This window comes from Saimiri boliviensis, chromosome 18 (assembly GCF_048565385.1).
Source record: "Saimiri boliviensis isolate mSaiBol1 chromosome 18, mSaiBol1.pri, whole genome shotgun sequence".
NCBI lineage: Eukaryota > Metazoa > Chordata > Mammalia > Primates > Cebidae > Saimiri > Saimiri boliviensis.
This window is the reverse complement of record NC_133466.1, coordinates 19,323,995-19,335,144: the sequence shown is the minus strand read 5'-3', so window position 1 is coordinate 19,335,144 and position 11,150 is coordinate 19,323,995. Positions and strand designations below refer to the sequence as shown.

At 34.9% G+C, this 11,150-nt stretch overlaps 1 long non-coding RNA gene across 2 annotated transcripts in view; it reads right to left on the bottom strand.

The window, feature by feature from the left end:
* Positions 1 to 981: 981 nt before the first annotated feature.
* Positions 982 to 11,150, bottom strand: part of LOC141582056 (uncharacterized) — a 237,752-nt gene continuing 227,583 nt past the window's right edge. For both annotated transcript variants that reach the window (XR_012514900.1, XR_012514901.1), the window contains exon 3: positions 982 to 1,160. This is a non-coding gene — a long non-coding RNA (uncharacterized LOC141582056). The remainder of the gene's footprint in view (positions 1,161 to 11,150) is intronic.

Genomic DNA, 11,150 nt, shown 5'->3' with positions numbered 1-11,150 from the left:
ATCAGTCATTCTTAATCCTCCCAAGATAACATTCACAAGAATGAAATAAAAAGTCTCTAATCCCTTTCTTTCATGTCACTCTTTATATAAGTAGGAAGATCAGCTTTGATAGTAGATTACTGGATGCCACATGTTCTCATTGGAACATCACAGATTGGATTTAGCACAAAAATACATTTTCTGATGTGTAAACACCACCAGCTGAATCCATATTTCTCGTGAATGTCCTGCCACACGGCTGTTTTTTTTCTCATCGTGCTGCCAGTTTTGTTATAATTCCCTTTTAGCACAGCTTCCAAGGACTTGCATCTGTCACTTGGAGCAGAGCATCATGAAGGTTCACCACTATCCTGGGCCACTGGAATGTAGTTGTATTGTTACATTTCCTGACTAGGATGCCAATAAAATATCTTTAAATGCCTTTAAGCTAGTTGGCTGCAACTTACTTAGAGGCACTGCTATCAGCTCTCTTTTTGAGAGCTTACTCTAAGCCTCAAATCAACAGCTTGACCACATGAGTTTGTTGGAGGTAATGACCTTGTTCTCTGGGGTTGGATTTGACAGCTTTCCACCATTGTAACTGGGTGTAAGCAAAATTGAATGGGTTAGGATTATCCATTTCTCAAATTTAATGTGTTTTGGCGATCCAAGGAAGATCTCTTGGATCTTCAAAGATTATCTGACTGAAGTCTAAAGAAGAACAGTTCACTTAGTATTATCATTTTAATATAATAATGTGAACTTAAATTCAAACATATCCAGATGTTTGCTGTACCAGTCCATCTAACTGAATGGGTATCTTTGAGAGAGCAGCTTCCCATCATCTCTACTGAATTTAGTTAAAAGATTAAGTAAATATGAATTGTCTTTATCCACCTATTTACTCATTAATACAAAAACATATAGAATATGTGGATAAAACATGAGTCAGTGATGAGCCTTCATGTTTTACAGATCATCATTGACACAACTTTTGTCTGCCTTCAGTCAGAATGGCCTTAAAATTACAAACAACCATGGAGGCTCCAGTGCTTTATTTCAAAGCCAGACACTGTGTTAGTTATCTCATATGTGTTCAGAGATAAATCAAATGCACTTACCCTTCTTCAGAATTTCCTCCAGTAGAAGAGGAGACATGTCTAACAGCAACGGAATAATTTCTAAAACATGAAACATGAAACCAGGTCATTAGCATGTACAAACAAGAAGTACTTCTGCTTTGATATGACATAGAACATTCTTGGGGTGGGGGGGGCGATATGAGCTAAGTCATTCATTCATTCATTTCTATGTATGTATTATGAACGATATTTTTGTACCATACATTTCCATTTTCTCTTATGTCCTTTCTTATAGGATGAAGTTCATTTCTCTCCCCAGGGAAAGTAAGACTTCTGAGCTCTTTGTACAATAGTCCCTTTCATCCCTTATCTGACCAAACACTTTCTCCAGCTGTGTCATCCAAGCAATGGGTCTACTATCTAGGAAAGGAGATTAGTGCAGATAAGACACATGAGTTCCTACAGGGGGAGACCTCTACACTGTTTTTAAGGAAGGGTTTATGTCAGCCTTTACCAGGGAAGAGTGGGCTTCTTCTGCATGAACAGATGGTCTAGGGAAGTCTATAAATCAAGGTTGTCCTAGTGTATCAACCCAGATGTCTTCATCACATGACTAAGTTTGCATTTCTTAATCAGTGCCTTGACTTCACATAGGAGAACTGCCTTGGCCCTTCACTGAGCTTTCTTTGAAGCTCTGATGTTTAATCATTAAGTTCTTTACTTGGTCTTCAGCTTCATCTGCTCTCTGGCTATAGTTAGGACTTGCTATGCTGATGGAAGCACTCTGGCTTTTAAATTTAATTTCTAATCACTGCTTAAGTAGTTTGGTTATCTTTCTTCAAAGCCTCAATTGCACTTAGCAACAGCCACTTGCTTTCTGTATGCTTTATGTCAGTTGTCACCTCAGATTACTCATCATAGAGATAAACTATACTTACTACTGCATTCCTTTCAATAATATGCCGAATCATTTAACATTGCTGTCTTGTACAAAGTTCATTTTCGTTCAACTGACACAAGTTATGGAGGCCTAATGGTGAGCTAGCAGGTAATTAAGCTTCTGAATTTTATATCTTCTTTCTCTGGCCAGTCATGGTGCCAACTACTGCACCATGGGGTCCCTGGGAAGCAAAATCTGAAAAGATTACCTCAAAAGAATTCTACAGAGTGTTCGAAAACTTTAAAAAGTAATAAAATGAGACAGGACTAGACAGAAAAGCTAAACAGTGATCTGGTCCAAACAAAGGCCAAACCTACCAGGAGCTCTGAAGCTGTGATGGGCCTTCAGCCCTGCCTGCATTGTAATGAGAGAACTGGGATTTTATATTCTTGCATCTATCATCATTAAATGCAGGCTGTCACTTGGGTAAAGCAGCTGTCTTCAACATGGCGCATTTTTTCAGAAAAGACTGTCATTTGAGGGCATTAAGCCAGTGACATTCTGAAAAGCTGAGAGCCTACATGTTTCAGTCCTAAAAAGGAGTATCTGTGGCACATCACAAAATCCACTCTGAAAATTCAGGTAGTTACTAGCCTGTAGTGCATACAGCTACTTTCAATAAGACAAAATAGTGGCATGCCAGAAGCTATGGCAGATGGCCATATGAGCCTCAGGCAATGGTCCAGGCTCCCTGTGGTTTTCAGGAAACTCCAAATTACTTGAATACTATGGACAGGGGCCACAAGCATTCTACAAATGATGGTAGGTCCAAAAAGGGCTGAGATCATTACAGAGAATTGTTCAGTATTTAGCAGCAAGGGAAATATCAGTGCAATGACTTCTAACACTAACTACCTAGAATTAGTCGAAATTTTACAGGTCTTCCATGAGACCACCTGACTTCTGACACTAGCTGCATGCTCCATGATCTCAGGGACATCCTCACTTCTAACTAACTGGCTACAAATTTGAGGGTTCCTCTCAGGTTTGAAAATTCACTTCAATGGCTCATGGAACTCAGAAAAGTACTATATTTATGATTACAGCTTCGTTATAGCATGGAGGATACAAAATCAAAACCAGTAAGAGAAAAAACACACGGTGCTAAGTCTGGCAGAGTTTCAGACCCTAAGCTTCCAGTTATCTTCTTCTTTTGAAATCAGAAGGTGACACCCTCATGGCACATTAAAATGTAGTGATACACAGAGCATTGGCAATCACAGAAACTCTCCAAGTTAGGTGTTGAGTTTTTATTGAAGTTTCACTATGTAGTCAATCATACACATGATTGACTGAGTCGTTGGCCATGTCATTGAACTTGATCTCCTTCCCCCATAAATTCCTCAGAAGATCTGCAAGAAGAGAGTTAAAAACTCTTTGTTTGATAGCTTTGTTCAAGAGTTAAAAGCTCTATTTGAAATACTAGCTTTGGTTCTAGGCACTATACTTAATTTGTACAAATTGTTTCTGCCCTCTGGTTTAAAGACTCAACTACGTGACTACAGCTACTATAAAATTTGAAGCATCAGAGTGGGAGAATAAAGAGCGATATTAAGAATTTTGTCAATAGGGGTCCATTAACATAATAAACATTTAATAAGTGCTAACTATATAAGTCACTATGCCACAAACCACAGACATAGTTTCTTGTCTTGAGACTTTCATATTTCTGAACACACATATAAAGTTTAGCTTGGTTATGGCCTGCTAGAGAAAAGAATATGTGAGCATGGAAAAACCATCCATGAAATCCTGGATAGAATACTCAAGATGATTGCAAATTAGAGAAAAGGCAGTATATTAGTCCGTTCTGCCACTGCTATAAAGAAATACCTGAGACTCAGTACTCTATAAAGAAAGCAGTTTAATTGACTCAAGGTTTTGTAGGCTGAAAGGAAGCATGATGTTGGCTATCTGCTCAGCTTCTGGGGAGGTCTCAGGAAATTTACAATCACGATAGAAGGCAAAGGGGAAGCAGGTTCATCTTACATGGCTGGAGCAAAAGGAACAGAGAGAGGGGAAGTGCCACACACTTAACCAGATCTCACAAGAACTCACTCTATTGTCAAGACAACATCAAGAAGGATGGTGCTAAACCATTCATTAAAAACTGCACCCATGATTCAATCACCTCCCACCTGGCCCCACCTCCAGCACTGGGGATTGCATTTCAGCATGAGATATGGGTGGAGACACAGATCCAAATCATATCATGCAGTGACTTGTAAACTATTTCAAGTCATGTAATGAGCAATTTGAAAAAAAATAAGGGTTAAGAAAGGTATAAAAGTCCAGGGACTTTCAATAGGATTGGCAGTCATACAAGGAGAGGACAAAAGAGATTCTTTTCTTTCTCTACTCTTTGAGGACACAGTAAAAAGGTGGCCGTCTGCAAGCCAGAAAGAAAGACGTCATCAGAAACCAACACTGCCAGTCCTCAAGCTTGACCTTCAAGCTTCCAGAACAATGGGAAAATACATGTCTGTTGTTTAAGTCTCCCAGACTATGCTATTTTGTTATGGTAGCTTGAGAAGAGTAACACAGCATCTAAACCTCAGACGCCCCGTAAGCCCGACAAAAGGACTGGACTGGCTATTAAAGATAAGTGCAGATTACTTTTCATTCATTATGACTTAATTTAGGGGAAAAAAACTGTAATATTGTCCTTTAGTATTTTCTAGAAATAATAGATGCATCTCATTTTCAGGGTGTGGTGCAAAGGAAATTTCAGTTACCATTCACTGAAACATCTTTTGAAACATTTTTTAAATAGAAGTTTTAAAATGAAATTTACAATAAAAGCATGAGGACTGATAATCATTTTCTCTGCCATTTGTGATTTAAACGTTTCTGTTTAATCAATAATTCCTTATTCAAATACTTTACCTGGATAGTTGAATGGCTATCTGATCACTTGAAATGCAAATTATAAAATTTTTAATCTTTGAATAAGATTTCAAGGATCAAACGAACAGTAGTTCTTGCTTCAAGGCATAAACTATTCTGACAGATGTATACTGGAGAGTCTATACTAAATAAGAAAAATATTTAAATAATTCAGATAATAATGCAAGCTATTAACTCTTAGAAAACTCTAAGTCAAATGGTTTCAAATGTGTTAGAGTTAGCTAAGAAAACACACCAGAAATCTGCTAAGTAGATAATTCTATTGTGCCAACACTTACGAGTTTAATGCGTCTATTTAAGAAGACCCTGAAGCTTTATAAAAGACATTTCATTTTGCATACTGTAGCTAACTGCCATTATGCAACTATTAAGTGGCCATTTTACTCCATGCATTTTATCTGATAATCATGAGTTATAATAATAAGCAGACAGGTATAATTGAGTTTATTATATGGCCTGCTCAGTTTCTTTCCTGTCATAAGAATACAAGAGTAACCAAAAGCCATAGTTTGACATTTATTATAACTAAAAAGTTTGCTTTATACCCTTTGTTTTTATTCTTATTTTAACATGTGAAAAAACTTAAGCTATTTTTAGGTTTATGATATTTCTGCTGTCAGAAGTATGACAAAATATTTAATAGCATAGTCAAGGAAAAATTTTCAGCCATTCTATCAAGAAGCAGTTTGCTAATTAAAAAATCTTAATGCTCATAAGTTGGCATAGCTAAAAACAAAAGCCAACATAATGCAGGATAATACCAAACACATAATACAAAATATTGAAGTTGTTTTTGTAATGTTACAAAGAATACAAAAATAAAATTTGTGATTTTATCATTGATAGTGTTAATATTAAGACTGAAGCTATGTAATGTACTAATTTTAAGTGTGCTACTAAATATTTTTCTTTGTATTCTCTACACTTACATGAAATTTAAAAAATTGAATATTTTAGAAATGTAAAATAAGAACAAGGAGAAATTGAGAGCAGTTCAGAGAAAAAAATAACATTTGTGGAAAAGCTTTTGATATCAATGGTATAAATTGAATTTCACATCTATTATTTTACTTAATGAGAGATATACTGTCCAGAATCCAATCTCAGTATTTTCTGATACTAGATATTAGTATCAGAAATATCTAGTATCACCTGTGCTGTGTACAGTTTGTGATCATTCAAGTGAAAACAGTAGGAGAAGCTGCCCCACAGAGTTGTAGTGAAGGTGGGGCAAGTATGAATATGTCAGGCAGTTAGTGAAGCTCATGCACATTAGTATCACATAAGCACTTGCTACTTCTCAATCTTTGTGAACACAAGTGAATTATAAATATAAAACGTATGTGAGTGGGATGCTGTGACTCTAACACATTTTCATTTAAATAAGATTTGATTCATGAATATAACCAGAAAAAACTTACTAGGAATATTGTTTTTCTGAAAGAAAAATGCAATTTTGACATATATATTATCATGTATGATTATGTATATATTTATATAGATATATAATTAGATATGACACACAAAAACACTTGTATATCTGAAGTATAGAAAGGTCTACAATAGACTATGAGGAATCAGAGGTTCCAATGAAACAGAACAAACAAAAGGCCTATGGATAAAAAACTATTGAAAAACATTAGAATGAAAAATTTGAATCAGTGTCTAAATGAATCCCATTAGTATCATCTAAAATCTACCTTTGTGCTTTGTGCAGTCACTATTGTGTATACATTTCCTAATTAGTTAACGTCAGCCATAGCATAGCATCCTTTTAGTCTCTTTTACTGTTTTGAAAGAGGTACTGCAGGTTACAAATTATCTTGAGCCCAGGTAAATTAGACAGTTCTTATGTTTTGAAGCAACAGCTTGAAAACCACTATCAAATTAAACAACCAATGTCTAAGAGCACAAATCCTTAGGTATAAGGGAGACTGGGAGCAATAACTTCAAATATAAATCTACCACCGCCACCTGAAGAGGTGCAGTAAACAAAGAACTTCTATATCTGTTCATCAGTTATTGATGATCATTTGATGCCAATTTTATGAGCAATAAGCCAGAAACATGGGTTCGTATGATTCTTTTATTACACTTATATTACCTCATATGTCAAAGTCCACAAAACATAATCTACTTTTTTACTTTTATGGAAGTTATGATGAAAAATATAATGACAGATTGGAGGCAGATAGATTATTATTTTATAACTGCTCCTTCATGCTTAAAATATGTTGTTACTCATGTAGTTTGAGGATTCCTTCAGGCTTTATTTCCTTTTGGATATTTTCTTCTTTTACACAATATTCTCAAAAGAATATATCATATCTGTATTCTTTGTCAAAAACAGCTGTTATCTTACCTGCTTTACCTGTAATGAATACTTTGAATATTTTAGCCCCTATATACACTTCTCTTTTCTCATCCTTCTTTTATGTAGACAAATAGGATTGATCACCATGAGAAATAGCATTAGGCTAATGACAGGTTATAGGAAGGGTTATGACTGGGTATGACAGCAGCTTATTTTTCTTTTTTTCTTTTCTTTTTTTTTTTTTTTTTTTTTTTTTTGAGATGGAGTCTTGCTTTGTCACTCAGGTTGGAGTGCAGTGGCACCATCTCAGCTCACTGCAACGTCTGTGATTCCCCTGCCTCAACCTCCCGAGTAGGATTACAGGCGCACACCACCACAGTCAGCTAATTTTTCTATTCTACTAGAGATGGGATTTCACCATGTTGGTCAGGCTGGTCTTGAACTCTTGACCTCGTGATTCACCTGCCTCAGCCTCTCAAAGTGCTAGGATTACAGGCATGAGCCACCACATTCAGCCCAACAACTTTATAGCACCAGTCTTCATACCTCTTGAAACACTGCTCATTATCTGTTTCATATTTTGAGTGGAACTGTGTGTTAAAATATTTTATACCAAATCCAAAACTTAAAAAGCACTTAAATTATTTTTCCAATAAGCCTGGAAAACAGATGTAATAATAGAGAGGGCCCCTTCTGTCACAACAACTCTGAGTAGTGGCGCTAATGCTGGAGATAATTAATATTTGTTGATTTATACTTTTTATCTTTGAATAGCATATTTTTAAAAACATGATTTAGAATAAGTTGCAGTTGAATCTCTGAAACTTCATTTCTTTTATAAAATGAGAAGTGCTGGTATGTACCTCAAAGGACTAGCAACATTGAAACTCACTTGGAGCTTCTTAAAAATGAAGAATCTTATGAGACTATTTGAAATAACAATGACAGAGGCTGTTTTTAAATTAGTTGCAGACACAAAATCACATATTCAGAAAGCTCAGAGAACACTAAGCGAACAAATGTCAAAATATGTACATTCCTAGGAATATATTCAAACTGCAGAAAACCAAAGACAAAAGACAAAGAGAAAATGTTGAATGATGTCAGTGATGGAGTAGGGTAGGGGAACTTATCTATAGAAGAACAAGAATGATAATTACAATAGGCTTCTCATAAAAAACAAACTAACAAAAAAATCTATGTAAGCAAGGAGTAGCAGAGTGAATTATTTGAAGGTTTGGAAGAAAAAAATAACCAGCCTGGGATGCTATATCCTTGTGAAACTATTCTTCCAGGGTAAAGAAGATACACTTTCTCAAACAACAAAAAGTTAAAAAATATACTACCAATATGACTGCTTTATATAATTTATTAATAACAAATATATAGATCAAATATATTTGTTTGATCTATATATATAAATATATATATTTATTTATAACAAATATATACCTCAAAAATTTGGATCTACATAAAGGGGAATACCAGCAACAAATACAGTTGAAATAAATTTTTTACGTCTCTTATTCTAAAATGATCTATAAGACAATTGTTTGTTAAAGTAATGATTCTAAAAATATATTGGGTGATTATGACATATGTATAAATTAAATGAATAACACTAATGTTATAAGAGATGACAGAAAGAAATTGAGTATATTCTGTAATAAGGTACCTGTAGTAAGCATGAAGAAGTTAACGTACATCTGAAGTTAACGTACATTAGTTGGAAATGTAAATCGCAAACTAGGGCAATCACAAGACAAGAGCAAACCAAACACAAGAAAAAAATTTTTAAAGAAGTATATATGGTATGAGAGGAGAGAAAGTGGAATCATATAAAATGTTACATCAAAACCAGAGAAGTGGCAAAGAAGAATATCCAACCAAATCAGTAATCAAGTAATATCTTTAATAACAAATGATCTAAGCACACCAATTAAAAGAGATTGAATGGATTTAAAAAATTAGTATCTTTTTGTCTATATGAAACTTACTTTTAACATAAAAACTCAGATATGTTAAAAGTAAAAAATGTGCAATACCACTATAATGGAAACAAACAAACAAAAAAAGTAAAAAATGGGGAGCAATATACTTTGCTAACACTAATGAAAAGAAAGCTGGGATAGCTATATTGATTTCAGAGAAAGCAGACTTCAAGAAAAAATTCTCATGAGTTACATAATAATATTGAAATTACATAATGATAAAGGAGCAAATGTTTAAAGGAGATTAAAATGTATGTACCTTACAACACATCTTCCAAATATGGGAGGTAAAAGATTGTAGAACTTTTGGGAGGCTAAGGTGGGTGGATCACTTGGGGGTCAGGAATTTGAAACCAGCCTGGCCAATGTGGTGAAACTACTACAAATACAAAAATTACAAAATACAAAAATTAGCTGGGTGTACTGATGCATGCCTGTAATCCCAGCTACTTGGAAGGCTGAGGTAGGAGAATCTCTTGAACCCATGAGGTGGAGGTTAAAGTGAGGTGAGATTGCACCACTGCACTCCAGTCTGGGTGATAGAGTGAGACTCCATCTCCAAATAAATAAGTAAATAAATAAATAATAAATATAGATAGAACTCAAAGATAAAATAGACAAATCTACTGAAGTATAAAATATCAGCATTCCTTTTTTTCTCAAATTGAGACATAATAATTATAGATATTTATGGGGTACATAGCAATATTTTGATACCTCTGATGCACAATTAGCATATCATGGCAATTAGCATATCCATTGTCTCAAACATGTAGTATTTCTCTGTGTGGGGAATCTTCAATAGACTCCTTCTAGCTATTTGAAACTATTTAATATATTATTGTTAACTATAGTCTTCCTATAGTGCTAGAGAACACTAGAATTTATTACATCTGCCAAGCTGTCATACTGCATTCCTTTTTCAAATCTGCAGATTAGAAAGGCAGAAAATCAGGAAGGATACATTTCATGTGGCTTGATTTAATTGGCATTTATAGAGCATTCTATTCAACAATATCAGAATATATATTCTTCTCAGGTTCACTTTAAACATTCATTAACAAACCATATTCTGGGCAAAAATACAGCATCACAAATGTAAAAGAGTGAACATGATGCAAGGTGAATTCTCAGACAATAATGAAATCAAACTAAAAGAACAACAGAAAGATAGCTGTAATATGTAAATTCATTTGGAGATTAAAAGCATACCGTTAAATAGCACATAGGTTAATGAAATCCAAAGATAAATTATTTTGAACTAAACGAAAATGGAAGTAAAACTTCTCAAATGTGTGGAATGAATTTAAAGTTTTCCTCTGAGGAACATTTATAACACTAAATGCACATATTGGAAAAGAAAAACATCTAAACTCAATATTCTAACCCTCTACCTTAAGAAGCAAGGCCAAGTGGAGCATGCTATGCCTAAAACAAGCAGAAGAAAATGAATTCTAAAAATTAAAGTCAAAAATCAATGCTACTGAAAACAAGAACCAATGAAACCAAATGCAGGTTTCATCAATGAAACTGGTAAACCTCCTTCTAGGCTAACCAAGAATGAAGAGAGAAGATACAGATTACTCATACCATAAATAAGATAAGAATCATCACTAGGCATTCCAAGGACACCAAGAGGGTAATAAAAAATACAATAGAAAACTGCCCACAAATTCAGTCACTTAGATAAAATAGATCAATCCCTTGAAAGACACAATCCACCCAAACTCTTACAAGAATGAATCGGTAACCTGAATAGATTTATGTTTTGGGATATGAACAGACTTACGCTTTTGGGTGTTACTTTTCTGGCCAGAAACCTCTGTGCCCAATGGTGCCTTAGCCCATGTTTTGCTGGGGCCCATTGGGTTCACTCCGCCCGCTCAGCTTGGCAGGCTGTGCTTGGCTCATGCTATCAGCCGGGATCCCATGCTTGC